At 43.9% G+C, this 15,693-nt stretch overlaps 1 protein-coding gene across 4 annotated transcripts in view; it reads right to left on the bottom strand.

The window, feature by feature from the left end:
• Positions 1-7,422, bottom strand: part of RRBP1 (ribosome binding protein 1) — a 116,054-nt gene extending 108,632 nt beyond the window's left edge. For 3 of the 4 annotated variants that reach the window (XM_089686518.1, XM_089686521.1, XM_089686520.1), the window contains exon 1: positions 7,301-7,422. The gene's annotated coding sequence lies outside the window, so the exon portion shown is untranslated. The remainder of the gene's footprint in view (positions 1-7,300) is intronic. The other variant, XM_089686519.1, reaches the window with a different exon arrangement.
• Between the last annotated feature and the right edge of the window lie 8,271 nt (positions 7,423-15,693).

Below are 15,693 nucleotides of genomic sequence, written 5' to 3'. Positions count from 1 at the left end.
GCCCAGGCTGCGCAACGACGCAACTCTAGAGGATGTGACGTCAAGTTGGGAATCACAGGAAATGAGTAAATTGACTGCCAATTTGATCAAAGAAAACTAGTAGCACTGAAAAAAGAGGCTGGGAAGGTGTAGAGAGGGGAAGTAGAAGTAGGGCCCCCCCCCCCATTTACTACAGGGGTGGGGGGGGGGGGCAAAGAAAAAAAACAAAAAAACTTAAAAGTGGTTTTAAAATATGAACAAAGCATATCTCTCTATAGTGTGTACCTGCCTCAATTAGGTACAATAAGTGTCATTACTGTCTGCTGCTTCATTCATCTGCTATCAGCATTGAGTAACTTCTGACAAGTTTTCCTGACACCAAGACAAAAATGATAACAGGAAAGGGAGATCCAGCAGATCGCCAGCTTCAGCTCTGTTCCTGTGAGTTGTGCGGAGGAAGGAGGGGGAGGGTGGTCTGTCTCTTTCCTCCAATCAGCTCTCAGAGCTCTCCTCACTGAGCTCTGTAGAGTAACTTTAGCTCCCCACCCCCTTTTTTCTTAACCTTCAGACAAGCTTTATAAATTCAGCAATTTGAATGGATTTGAGAGAAGACTGCAGATAGACAGGTACAAGGGAGCGAATGGTGCCCCGTCGTTGGGGTCAGTGGGGGGGGGGGGGAATGGTGCCCCATCGTTGGGGTCAGTGGGGGGGGGGGGGAATGGTGCCCCGTCGTTGGGGTCAGTGGGGGGGGGGGGGGGTGGTGCCCCGTCGTTGGGGTCAGTGGGGGGGGGGGGGGTGGTGCCCCGTCGTTGGGGTCAGTGGGGGGGGGGGGGTGGTGCCCCGTCGTTGGGGTCAGTGGGGGGGGGGGTGCCCCGTCGTTGGGGGTCAGTGGGGGGGGGGGTGCCCCGTCGTTGGGGGTCAGTGGGGGGGGGGTGGTGCCCCGTCGTTGGGGGTCAGTGGGGGGGGGGTGGTGCCCCGTCGTTGGGGGTCAGTGGGGGGGGGTGGTGCCCCGTCGTTGGGGTCAGTGGGGGGGGGTGGTGCCCCGTCGTTGGGGTCAGTGGGAGGAATTATGTACCATTCTTGGTATCAGTCGATGAAATAGTGTCCGAAGGGGCAGATAAAAGTAAGCTAAGGGCTGCATCTGGCCCCCGGGTTGCAGTTTGGAGACCACCGTTGCAGAACAATAGGTATAAGTGATCTTTGTGATTTTGCAGCATGAAAATTCCTACAGCCCTTGTAGTGTATGCTGAATAGGTCACATCGTTACTGAAAACATAGTAGTATGTGGCCAGAATTAAACGCTGTCTAACGTTTATGGCAGACGGACGCATTTTTCACATCGCCGTACAGTTAAAGGGAACGTAATTGCTCTAAGTCAGATATATATTTGAATTTCACATCCAACCACATGCACGGTGATGAAACACTGATAGCGATTGGCCGAGTTCCTTTATTTCCTTACTCTATTTCAATGCTTTCCAAACATGTTACTGACTCATCCCTCTACGGACAGGAGACATTTCGCAACAGCTTTGTCCACTTCCCATATTTCTCCAGCTTCCAATTCTATCCTTTAACTGGGAATGAGGAATATTGGCATTCTTTAAGACCTCCGTGTTTTACAGACTTGTAATTAAAGTGGTATTGGGCAGCGAGCACCACCATCACCGAGACATAGAATCCTTCTCCCATTTCCTCTTGACATTGCATCAACTGGAAATAAAAGGGTTGTCCATTAGCTGACCCCCTCTTGCAAATGTTGAACCATGACAGAGCTCAGGGTATCACAAAGGTTACTATTCATCTGCTTCTATCAACACAATAATTACAATGTACATTCACTGGCCACATTATTAGGTACACCTTGCTAAAGCCAAGAAAATTTCCCCCAAACCATTACACCACCAGCCTGAACCATTGATACAAGGCAGGATGGATCCATGCTTTCATGTTGTTCACTCCAAATTCTGACCCTACCATATGAATGTCACAGCAACCAGTCTGCCCATTCTCCTCTGACATCAAAAAGGCATTTTTGTCCACACAACTGCTGCTCACTGGATATTTTCTCTTTTTCGGACCATTCTCTGTAAACCCTAGAGATGGTTGTGCATGAAAATCCCAGTAGATCAGCAACTTTTTAAATACTCATAGTTACATAGTTAGTCTGGCTGAAAAAAAGTCCATCCAGTTCAACCATAGAAAAAAGAAAAAAAAAAAAAAAAAGGAAGTATAATCCTACACCCACAGTTGATCCAGAGGAAGGCAAAAGAACCCCAGCAAAGCATGATCCAATTTGCTCCTGCAGGGAAAAAAATTCCTTCCTGATCCCCGAGAGGCAATCGGATATTCCCTGGATCAACTTTACCTATAAATGTTAGTATCCAGTTATATTCTGTGTATCTAAGAAACAATCCAGGACTTTTTAAAGCAATCCACTGAGCGGTCCAGAACCAACTCTTGAGGGAGTTTATTCCACATTTTCACAGCTCTTACTGTGAAGAAACCTTTCTGTGTTTGGAGATTAAATTTCTTTTCCTCCAGACATAAAGAGTGCCCCCTTGTCCTCTGTGATGACCTCCAGGGTGACCATTTCAGACCATCGCATCTGGAACCAACAACCATTCCACATTCAAAGTTACTTAAAGGGTTACTAAACCCAGGAAGTGCAATTATTTTAGTAAATATAAACTGCTAAATACCTTTTATCATCAGCAGTTATAGCAGTCTTGTAACTTCTATCAGTGTCCAAACAGAAGTTCAAATTGAGCATCAGAATGCTCTTGAAAGTCAAGAAAGTCTTGTGACTTCTATCAGTGTCCAGCCGAGCACTGGTTAATGCATGTAGGAGTTTTCATTTGCTCTAGGAGGATGCAGGACCCCTGACCTCTATCTGGACAGTGCTGGTTGGCCCTGTGCGGATCACATGCATGCACTCTCCCAAGAAAAAAAAACCCTCTCTAGCAATACAAACCAAACTGAGCATGTGCAGAGTGACTCACAAGATATGTCTTATCAGGAGATAAGAGGGGGGCATTGGAAGAAGGGGGGATGATGTTTTTACAAAATGCAGAGGATTCATTCCTTAGGTTCCAAAGTGAGTATAACAAGCATGCTTTACTGCATATACAGACTGATTTTACTTTTTGTGGATTTAGTAACACTTTAAGGGCCCATTTAGACCTATGCATGGAGTTATGTGGGGTCCCCTTCCTCATGGTCCCATTTCTTCCCCATTCTGATGCTCAATTTGAACTTCAGCAAGTTGTCTTCACCTTGCCTAAATACACTGAGTTGCTGCCATGTGATTGGCTGATTAGCAATTTGTGTTACCAAGCAATTGAACAGGTGTACCTAATAATGTGGCCGGTGAGTGCATGTTGAATTTAGGAAGCAGCTGAATAGGGGGGCCAAAAATTGTTCTTGCACAGAAGTCCTTTGGGGACAACATCCGCCACTGGGAAACATTCTGTATGGAAGGAGGTACTGGCATTAAAAATATAAAATGTGCAAAAAAATTCACAGGTTTCACATGCAAAAAAACAAAAAAAAAAATTAAGATCCACGAGTCCCTCTGCCGTGGTACAGATGGGACTTGTAGTCATCTCATTCACAGATCTCTTGGATGGAACTGGGCTTAGTGAGTGAAATCCTGCACAGCCGTGGTAAAAAAAAAAACCCCAATACAAAAACAGTATCCTGCAGGAAGAAGAACCCCACTAATTAGGTAGGTTGGTTTGAGAGGGGGTTGTTCAGGAATGCCACCATGTTGCATGGTGTTTTTATCGGGGGGGAAATATGTCACTAGTTCACCATGGATCCATTTAAAACTCCAGAGTTTTATTCACGCAATCTCATCATATCAAGTGTGAGAGCTATGGATCCCTCTGTTGCAATGCCAGATGGGACTTTTACATTCACAGATCTCTGACAGCAGGTGGCGTGGCCATAGATGACGGTGTCCATGGACAGTCGCACAGGATTCAAATAGGACAGTGGCCAGCATAGAGAGAGGAACAGGGGCGGACTGACCATTCGAGCACTCGGGCACTGCCCGAGGGCCCGGGATAGGTAGGGGGCCTTATGAGATGCCCCTGGTACCTTTCATTGGCTTTTTCATAGGCTTTTTTGGGTGTGGGTGAGGACACAGGGGCCCCCTGATACCCTATTGCCAAGGGGCCCCATGAGTTGTTTGTCCACCCCTGGAGAGGAACCCCTGGATTCTGTAAGGGGGGGGCAGTTTGAGGATGGGGGGGGGGGCTATGGTCTCTTACTATGTTTCAGGTTACACCATGGGATACATAAATCATGCATCCCAGGAGGCTTTGGGGTAGTCCACAGTGTCTGCGTCATGGCATGTCATCAGGGGGCAGTGGCACCAATGACATCAGAAAAGAAGTGTGAGACCTGGTGAGTGGCAGTGGAGTGTCTGATCCCTACAGAACATTGCTGGGTTTGCGAGTATGTTTTTGTGGATAAACCAACAAAAAAAAAAAAAAAAAAAAAAAAAGATAAAACGGAGAGAAAAAAAAAAAAAAAAAAAAAAAAAAAAAACACAACATGAGGGAGGTAGTAAAAATCCTTTTTAAAGGATGAGTTCACCTTTTCTTTATTTGTATCACCTTTTCATTTCCATTAAAAGGGGAACCTACCATTTAAAGTTTAATTCCTGGCTAAGAGTAACTATTCTTAAAGCTGAATGCTGGAATAAGCAAATCTTGTCCAAACACCCCCATAAATCCTGGGGTGCCTTGTGTATTTCTTCCAGATCTGTGCAGTAATCTAGCATAATAAGGACTGGTCACTGCTGCGCTCTCTCCTTGTGCAGGGTAACTGGTCTTGTCTCCACCCCCTCCTGTAGTATTCTGCAGGCAGACTGTTGGGGGAAGGGGGGGGGGGGGGGGGTGAGAACTTACAGAGGATCCCCGTGTCAATCTAGCCGGTAGTGGGAGCAGGTACCTGCCAAAATCAGGTACTCGCTCCACCCCTTTCCTAAGGGCCAGTTCACACTACATACATTTCAGTTCCTTTTTTGCTGCATCCAAAATGTACAGAAGGTAGGTTATATGGCTGTCAATGTCACAGTTCACATCAGTGCTTGCAGTGCCAGTTGCAGAAAAAATAAAGTCAAACATGCTGCATTTTTTCTGCACAGAACTGTACTGGAACGTGGTAAAATGCATCAAAAATGCATCGGAACACACTAAAATGCATAAAAAATAAATAAATAAATATAAAAAAAAAACACGCACTGCAATGCACATGTCCCTATTTGAAAAGAAGTGAAAAATTAACTGGAATGCATAAAAAACGTACTGGTATGCGTCAAAAACGTGCACGCAGAAACATATCCAGAACGCATCTGGACTGCGTTTCTATAGTGTGAACTGGCCGTAAAAGTGCCAAAAACCAAAAAGGAGGGCATAAAGCGGAACTTCCCCTTTAACATTTTTCAGTCCATTCTGGTCCATGCACATGATCCCACAGCTCCAGCTGCCCTGTATTCGGGAGCGGTGATGTCATCTGTAGGCTCACATATCCCATCTGGATTTCGTGCATCCTCTTCTCCCCTGCAGCTGCCACTCTTTGACACAGGGGAGCCAGAGCTGTGGATCATGTGACTTAAAGGTAAGTATACTGATTTTTTTTTTTTCTTTTTACGCGTTGGGCAGGCAGGATAGGTAGCAGGAGGGGATATTTTTAAGAATAATTTGTGTTGGACAGACACCTTACGACTAGGTTCACATGAAGTGAAGAATACAAGAGTGGTTGTAAAGCACATGGGACACTAAGGCACTTTTTTTATTTTGCATAAGGCACTTTATTTGGGACTTTTACAAATTTTCTTTTTTTTTTTTTTAAATTGTTCTGATATTTTTTATATATAATTGTGGTTTTTATGTATAAACGGAGGGTATTTTTGTATACAGCATTGAGCACATAATTAACACTTTATATACAGTTGTTTATTATTTTAGTTATTTATTTTCTCACTTTGCTGGAATTTTTTGTAGATTGGCTGAGCGCTGTATTTATATACCTTATATTTTAGATCACATTCTGATCCAGCCCAGCAGCTGTATAAAAAGCAGGCACATAGTGAGGGTTTATGAGTGGATACTATAGGTTCACATGGTGGCACTCTCCACTACACCTCTGAAAAGCGATCTACTTTTAAGAGGGCGGCAGAGCAGTGGTGGTGATGCCACTACCTCATGAATGCGCTTTTTTGGCATCTGGTTTGCGGCGCAGTCCCATTGACTTCAATGGTCGAGACAAATTTGACAAACCAAATAAAATTTGTAGGATTTGTAATTGTGTAGGATCCCCTCTGGCGGCCTCCTTAGGCTTTCAGCGACTGGTAAAATGCCAAGATTTGTTTAAAACTGATCCAATCTACCAAAGTACACACTTTTACAGATGTCTGCAGGCAAACTAACACTTCCCAAAACACAATGTAATCAAAAAATTAATTTTCTTGAATGATATCTTTGAATGGGGGGTGGTCTGGGGTAACTGACCCCCTTTATAAATCGGGCAGTGATCAGCAGCCCGGCTTCTAGAAGTCAGCCCAGAAAAGAAGAAAAAGCTGAAGCTGCTTCCCCTCTCCACCACCCGATCGTCCCATGTGTTGGAATATTCAGATCTAATGAGTGTACGATGCAGATCCCCCGATCGATCCGTGCACACCGCTAGATGGGATCAGCAGACGTGTCGCTCTCATCACATGTGGACACGTATGCCTCTAGCACAGCTCCCATCAAACTTTCCATCAGCAGCCCCTGCACAGCCCCAGCCACCCTCCGGGATCTGCAATCGTCCTCCAGCATCTCCTCTCCTATACACCCCGATCACCGATCTGATCACACAGACATATCTACACATTGTACGATCTCAGCTATCCATACATTGCACTTTTCTGGATCCATCTGGACTGACACGTAGAGACAACTGACACCCCCATACACAGTCCATTCATGATTCCCGATCACATCCGCTACAGACGGTCAGATGAAAGTCTCCTCCATTATAAAGATTATACAAGATTATAGCAATACAGATCATCCGCACAGCAATGGGAGATCTGCCTCTGATCTACAACTACCAGTCCTGACAACCCTTGCTGGGATTTGTAGTCCTCCTCCCTCGGTGCCCAATGAAGTACTTCGCCAAACTTGCAGCAGCTGCTTTATAGAGATCCCTGGGAAGGAAATCCTCCAGCTGTGCTAGGAGCGATCAGAGGGCTCAGCCTGGCTGGCTCTGTATTGCAGTGTGCAGAGGGGTGCGGTAGGTAGTTGGGTGGGTAGGTATGGTCACTTACCTGCACACGGATCGGACGCTTGCTGTGACAGTGCGCTCTGCTCGGGATCCTCCTGGCACACGCTCCGCTCTCAGCCGGCTCAGCCTCTCCGCTGACTCTCTGGAGTCGTGGCACTTTTCTTTTCATTGGCTTTTTTTTTCAATGAAACTTTATTGCTCACGTCAGCAAACAGGAGTTCAGTGTGGTCATCGTCAGATCTGACTGTACAGTACAGAGACCGCCTAGACTGGAATGAGCTCTTCTGTCTACTCAGCGCTGTGAAAAAGTATAGACAAGGAGAGATTTGGGAACACAGAAGATCTCAGTGTGTGTATATATATATATGGACTATGTACTATATAAAACACAAAAGATCCAAGATTATATATGTATTAGATCACATATACTGTATAAAACACAAAAGATCTAAGATCATATATTTATTAGATCACATACACAGTATAACAAACAGAAGATCTCACACTATATACAGTATATTCATTAGATCACATATACCATATAAAATACAAAATGTCTCTGATTATATATTTGAGATCACATATATTGTATAACACACAGATCTCACACTATATACAGTATACAATATATTCATTAGAGCACATATACTGTATAAAACACAGGAGATCTCAGACCATATATATATATTTATTAGATCACATATATTGTATAACACACAGAAGATCTCAGACCATGTATATATTTATTAGATCACATACACTGTATAACACACAGAAGATTCTCAGACTATATACAGTAAATTCATTAGATCACGTATACTGTATAAAACACAAAAGATCCAAGATTATATATGTATTAGATCACATATACTGTATAAAACACAAAAGATCTAAGATCATATATTTATTAGATCACATACACAGTATAACAAACAGAAGATCTCACACTATATACAGTATATTCATTAGATCACATATACCATATAAAATACAAAATGTCTCTGATTATATATATTAGATCACATATATTGTATAACACACAGATCTCACACTATATACAGTATACAATATATTAATTAGAGCACATATACTGTATAAAACACAGAAGATCTCAGACCATATATATATATATATATATATATATATATATATATATATATTAGATCACATATATTGTGTAACACACAGAAGATCTCAGACCATGTATATATTTATTAGATCACATATACTGTATAACACACAGATGATTCTCAGACTATATACAGTAAATTCACTAGATCACATATACTGTGTAAAACACAAAAGATATCAGAATATATATATATATATATATATATATATATATATATGTGTGTGTGTGTAAAGCACGCCGCCACTGGACTCTAGAGCAGTGGGATGTTTTCTCTAGAGTGACAAATCACGCTTCTCTGTCTGGCAATCCGATGGACTTGTCTGGGTTTGCGGTTGCCAGGAGAACGGTACTTGCCTGACTGCATTGTGCCAGGTGTAAAGTTTGGTGGAGGGGGATTATGAGTGGGGTTGTTTTTCAGGGGTTGGGTTTGGCCCTGTAGTTCCAGTGAAGGGAACTCTTAAGGCATCAGCATACAAAGACATTTTGGACAATTTCATGCTCCCAACTTTGTGGGAACAGTTTGGGGATGGCCCCTTCCTGTTCTTACATGACCGAGCACCAGTGCACAAAGCAAGGTCCATAAAGACATGGATGAGCCAGTGTGGGGTGGAGGAACTTGACTGGCCTGCACAGAGCCCTTACCTCAACCCGATAGAACACCCTTTGGGATGAATTAGAGCAGAGACTGCAAGCCAGGACTTCTCATCCGACATCAGTGCCTGACCTCAAATATGCACTTCTGGAAGAATGGTCTAACATTCCCATAGACACACTCCTAAACCTTGTGGACAGAGTTGAAGCTGTTATAGCTGCAAAGGGTGGGCCAACTCAATATTGAACAGACTAAGACTAGGATGCCTTTAAAGTTCATGTGCGTGTAAAGGCAGGTGTCCCAATACTTCTGGCAATATAGAGTGTGTGTGTGTGTGTATATATATACAGTATATCTATATATATATATACACACTTATTTTAGATCACATACACTGTATAGCACAGAGAAGATCTTAGACTATATATATATATATATATATATACACAGGGCCATCTTAATGCACAGGGGCCCCAGGTGCATGGGCGCGCCATGAAAATCTTGCATTACTTCATACTTTCCAACTGTCCCGGATTTGCCAGGACAGTCATGCATTTTATTAAGTTGTCTCAATGGCTATCCTGGAATCTGGGCTATAGGGGCAGCAGCAACCCCCCCCCCCCCATACTCCTGTACTGTGTCTTCCTGCCTTACATTACAAGTGCTGTACTTTGCCCAGGGGCCCATGATGCTATAAAGACGGGCCTGTATTTTTCTCGGTAAGTATATTTCTAAAGGTGATATTGACATGAAATTTTCACCACATGTCAGTACAAAAGTACTAAACAAAACAAATAAGTTCCGAAATTAATTTATGTGTAATAAAATGGAATGACTCAGGGAAAAATTATGGAACACGCTAACTGAAATTTATTTAATACTGTTAATACTTTGTACACAATCCTTTGTTGGTAATGACAGCTCCTGTATGGAGAAACTAGTCACATGCATTGCTTAGTTCTCAGATTGGCCCAATAGAACCTGTCTCCAACTAACCTAAAGGTCCTGTCAGTACAGTTTGTGGGTGTTTCCCTGGGAGAAATAGCTGCCACTTTCCCACAGGAGAGGAACCTATAGGTTTTTCTGGAAAGTTAGCTCTCTTTCTAGAATGGGCTAAGTTCCCTCCTCTCTTTGCTAACTACTGAAAGGACTTAGCAGTGGCTCTGAAAGGTGGTGGTGCATCAACTCCCTGTGCCCTCAGTCCTGCCTTAAGTGGTTAGATCCCTAGCTGGGGTGAAGGGGCAGGTGTACGAGTTGAAGCCTTCCTCTTACACCTTGATCTGGATTCCCTCTTCTTCTCTCTTTGGAGCCCTGGACTTTGTTGGGGTTCTCATCTGGCTCCTTCACTGAGATCCCTTGAGGGGATCGCAAGCAGGAATTTTTGTAATGCTTTCATTAACTCAGCTGCAGGATCTGGATCATCCTTGCTCTTTGGATACTGAGCTTGGAGATGTCCCAGTTCTTTGCAGCAGAAGCATCTTCTAAGGTCAGACCTAGTCGCTTGCAGTTTAGCCTGAGTCTCCATCGCCTGTAACAAAGCCTATTGCATCCTGCCTTGGGCCTGAATGACTTGAATCAGCAGTTTAACTGAGGCCGTCTCACTGACTGCCTTGACAATGGGAAGGTTTGAGCAATTCCTTCACTTCAGTCTCCGTATCACTGTCATCTGCAGGAACATCTTCCACTTGAATCATCCAGGTTGACACTCTCTCTTCCTTGACATTAGGTTTTGACCGCTCTTTAAATCCCTGGTTCTTTTCAGCTTCTTCTTCCCTTACTTCCTTTACCAAATCGGGATAGGTGGGGACCACTTGTGTCCCCCCCCCCAAGTAACTTGTACTTCAGATTTGGGAGCTTCTCTACCTTATTGAACACAGCACACAAGGCTTCAATGTAGTTGACAGCCACACAGTCTTGTTTCCCCATTCGCAGGCTATGAATTATTTCAGTGGCTGGGCCCCTAAGACTCTCACTCAGTCTTTTCACTGCCTCTAGGACACCCCAGTCCTCCACTGCTTGTAGGGCTTGATCCATCCAGCTTTACAGCTGTTCCTCATCAGCAGGGGTTGGACTCCCCCCTGAGAGGAACAGAAGCTTCTGGTGTCCCTAAATAACCGAGACTGCATTATTCTTCACTAAGCTCTGCACTAGCTTGCTCATATCAGTATAAAAGGAGAGAGGGGGCAGACTGGCCTTGTGTACATCAGTTTCCACTAGCACCTGACTCACTGTTCTGTCCTTGATCTTCTTTCGGGTCTTCAATGGGCATCAGGGGTATTATTCGAGCCTCAACCCCTTCTGACAAACTCACAATGCCCTTTTTCAAGCAAGCTGGTATAGCCTCTCTCCACTCCAGCAGGGCACGGATGCAATCTAGGCCAAACACGTTCCTCACTTCAATGAATTAAGCCCCTTGTTCTGGTACAGCTCTCTTCACTAGCTGCCGGATCTCCCTTACAGTCCATCCACTCTCAGGTATTTCTGCCACTGTACACAACTAACGTCAGCTACCTTGTTCCTGGCCCCACACTGCCGCTGCAGCTAGGCCCATCCATTCTCCATCTCTCGGTTCATCAAGCTGCTTGCTTGGACCAACCATGAGGGGTCTCCCGGACGAGCCTCCAAATGTAGCGCTACCCTTGTGAAGGTCCCAAAGGTTGCACTGACCTTGCAAAGCCTCCCGTCACCTCTGACACCCTGGGTTCAGACATAATGGGCATAAGAAATCACGATTTCAAAGACACCAGAATTCAGTAAACCAACTGAGTATTTACTAAAGGTTCTTTAGTCAGCAGACAGTTAATGCAAATTCTTCTCAAGGTTTTAACCTGTTTTCTAGTCTCAGGGTGAAACACAAATTCGCTTGCAATAGTGAACACAATAAGTCAGACAGTGCTTCAAATATACTTGGACCCCAGATATGAAAGGGAAAAGAAAGACTTCTCAGTGTCAGTCTGCCCCCTTAGAATCCTCATGTCACAGGTCCAGAAATGACAACACACTGTGCATGAGCTAACCATGTGAACTACTCTATGAACAAATTCTAAATGGAAATCCTGATTAATATACACACAGATGTGAGGCAGAATCCTTGGCTCGAGAGGTAGTAAAAGGAGTGCAGATGAGAAGGGCATCTTGGGTCTTCAGCTAGCTCAATAGGGCCCAAAGAAATTGCTGTGCAATGGCGACCAGAAATAGTGGATGATAAAAGTAAATGATTCCTAGTTGAGATTGCTGATTTATTAGAAGACGTGTGGTAAAAGGTTTCGGCAGTGTCCATTAGTGAGTAGTGTACACAGTATGGACTTCTGCCCGCTCACAAATCCTGATTACACCACAACTCAAGGGATTCAGGATGTCCTAGAAGGCTTCTGCAGAATATGCAAGCAGTACGGAGCGCCTGACCTAGCACCTTGCGACACTGGGACTCTGCTGTGGCTGTGGCGGTGACGATGTGCATGAATCCGGTCAGTCACTCTGCCGACAGGAAGCTGGGGACAGATGATCTGCTTGTAGGCAGGGGCGGACTGACCATTTGGAAACTCGGGCACTGCCCGAGGGCTCGGGGTCAGTAGGGGGCCCATGAGATGCCCCTGGTACCTTTTTCATAGGCTTTTTTGAGTTTGGGCAAGGACACAGGGGCCCCATGATCCCCTATTGCCCGGGGGCCCCATGAGTTGTCAGTCCGCCCCTGCTTGTAGGTCTGTAGCTCACCCCACTGTCCGGACCATGCGGCCTGCTTAACTCTCCACAGCAGCCAGGTCCCTCCTTGCAGCTTCAGCCCGTAGTCCCAAGAGGAAGTCCATCTCTTGGGATCTGATATATATGTCCTCTCCCAGAATTTCACTTCCTATTCTAGCCAGCTGGAACTTGTAGTTCACAACAGTATTGGTTCCTCTGCAAATCCAGCCTTCTGGACTACATATCCCACAATTCCTGACTCTTTGTTAGGACCTTCTATCTCTCTGTGCCTCTGAACACACTTTCACTATTACACACTCAAGGGAGCGCTAGCTCAACATAGTCCTTTTTATTAATGTCTTGTAATGATACTGGTAAGATAGCCAGAGCTGGGCTACAACTGCAACATTTTCCAAAAGAAACTAAAGGAAACAAGTTTTTTTTTCTCAAAATGTTCAGTCTTTTTCCTTTGTATAGAAAAACAAATACTACCAAAAGAAAGCACTATCTATCTCAAAGAAAATATATAAAATTAATTTGGGTACTGTGCTGCATGACCAGTAATTGTCAATCAAATATCACTGCTAAAAATGTGAAAAATTGCGTGGACAATTGCTTGGACAATGGGTTTAACACACTGGCCTTCAAGTGGTTAAAATGTATAGCCAAACTTTTTTTCTAAGTTACGATTAGAGTAGAGAATGTTTTAAACTCCCTTTGCCTGTTTTTTATAGTCTGTGTACTATTGAGAAAATTTCTGTTACCTTCTTGTTCCAGAGACACAACAGGTAGTTTTGAGAAAATTTGCCAAAATGAGGGGAATTCCCTTTGTAGACAATTGTTCCATGAATAAGTGTGCCCTTGGAAGACTCTTCTTCACCTCTTGTTTTGGTAGCATCATTGCACTTTCCCTCACTTTCCTTCAAATGAAAGCAGAATCTCCCCAATGGGGATATAGGCAGCAAAGCTTGACTGAGAGTTCACCCCTCCCAAGTCTACCGAAAACTAATCTAGACATACATCTTGTATGAAGTAAGAAATGATAACAACCTCTACCAGGTTATTTTTTGCTGTCTGTTTTCTGCTAGAGAGAGTCCACTAGACTTCCTGTTCTGAAGATGTGACAGGAAGTGAGAGGAAATTTCCCTAAAGTTATGGAATATAATGTGCCATGGGAATGTAAGGGGCAGCAGATGAGATCCCCTGTAAATTTGGATTTCTTGTCACTTTGTTTCCTTGCCAATGGTCACCAAGAGAAATAGAGTGGTAAATCTTCCTAGTTGGGACACTGACAATAAGAATCTTGCCAGAGGGTCTAACCTCCACTACTCTAAAAAAAATGCCTTTATGCACACTTCAATATCTTTTGAATGAGGTTGCCCCTAGACAGGCAGATATCACCAAGAGATCACTAGGCTGACAGATATGTTTGTCCTCATACGATTTGCAAAAAGGTCTGGCTTTGCTGGGATTTTCATCTGATCTGGACAGTGGTCCACATATGGTTCCTCAGAACCTTCACTTTTCTTCATTAACCTCTTGCCACCCGTGTAACTCATTTGTGCATCAGCAAACACATATGCGTCAATAGGCAGCCAAGCTTTCTGTGCTAAAAGTGCTCTCACTGCATGCTCCCAGCACATTGGTCAAAGACAGCTCTCAGTCCGTACTTATGATTGGCAGCCAATCACTGTGGTCACCTGATTGACTGATCCATCCAACTCCAGAAAGTACAGACCCTATTAAAGGGGCGCTGGGCTGGAAGGGCTTTAACAGTAGAATGATCCCACTCTGTCTGTTGTCACCCTTTTGCAGTTCAGAAATGGCCTGATAAAGACAAATGATGCTCAACATCAGGAATGCTAAAAATTATTTTCCAGTGTACTTTGTTAACATGCAATATTAAATGACCAACCCTCTTTATTAACAGTTTCCATTTCCATACACCTTTATAACATGTAACAATCCAAATCAGCAAGCCAGAAACAATGTATTTCTTTACTTGAAAGGCAATAATGTCCATACCAGTGCCACAATCCTATATATAAGTGCATTACAAGTCCCCAAACCATAAATTATATACAGTATGTCCTATGCAAATATCTTCTCTACCACACGCTTGCCACTAGACAGATCATGTGTAACCCCACAATTCCTGTGCCCACAGAGAACTCACCAAAGAGAAGGAGCCTTTTTCTTGTTCAATATGCTTTTTCAATGTTTTTCAGATATTCACACAAACATTCGAGGTTGCATAGAGTCTCTATACTGTAGGCCATGGTATAAAAATGTAGAAGCAAAACATCTGTCAATCAATATAAAAAATAAAATGGCATATTAGAACATACAACAAAATAGGAGATTCTCTACAAGAGTGGTGGGGAGGTTAAATGTTCAAAGTAAGATGGATCAGAGAGATCAGACATGGAGCAGAGAGAGAGGAAGGGTAAAGGTGGTTTGTGTGAGAAAATAATGGTAGATCACCTCCACCCCCTAGCTACTGTATTGTCTGTTTCACAGCTGTAAGAATTAAGACAGAAGGCACCTTTTTATTACATAAAGGTCTCAGCCTTTGGCCAAGATCAAGTGTAGTATCTGTTTTTATCAGTTTTTGGGGCAGAGAATGGAGTGCCCCCAATGGTGTGTGGGTGTGTGTGTGGGGGTGGGGGGTGGGGGGGGGGCTAACTAGTATTCACCTGATGTATTAGTGTGGGAAAGGTGGAAGGGACCTTTTTCCTCCCAGGGCTTCCCTAGGTTCTAAAGTCTGCACTTGTCTGGCCTAGGGCTGAGAGGTGCAAGGGGCTCCCAGTTATGTGCTCCCTGGGGATGCATGTCAGGGGTACTGGAAAAACACTTTTGGGTGGTGGTGGTTCACTGGCACTAGGTCATGCCTTCCTATGCTTTTCTTGCTTTACACCTTTTGAGCGCGCATTTTGGCCTGCCTGGGCAATTTTTATACTGGCTAAGAGGCCCACTGTGTATTGCACATGGAACCTTTTTTTCTTGTGTGTCACGTATTTATTCACAAACA

Source organism: Staurois parvus, unplaced genomic scaffold, assembly GCF_062004578.1.
Source record: "Staurois parvus isolate SC_StPar_1 unplaced genomic scaffold, SC_StPar_1.0 ptg000401l, whole genome shotgun sequence".
NCBI lineage: Eukaryota > Metazoa > Chordata > Amphibia > Anura > Ranidae > Staurois > Staurois parvus.
The sequence above is the reverse complement of the archived record's forward strand: the minus strand, read 5'-3'. Positions and strand labels throughout refer to the sequence as shown.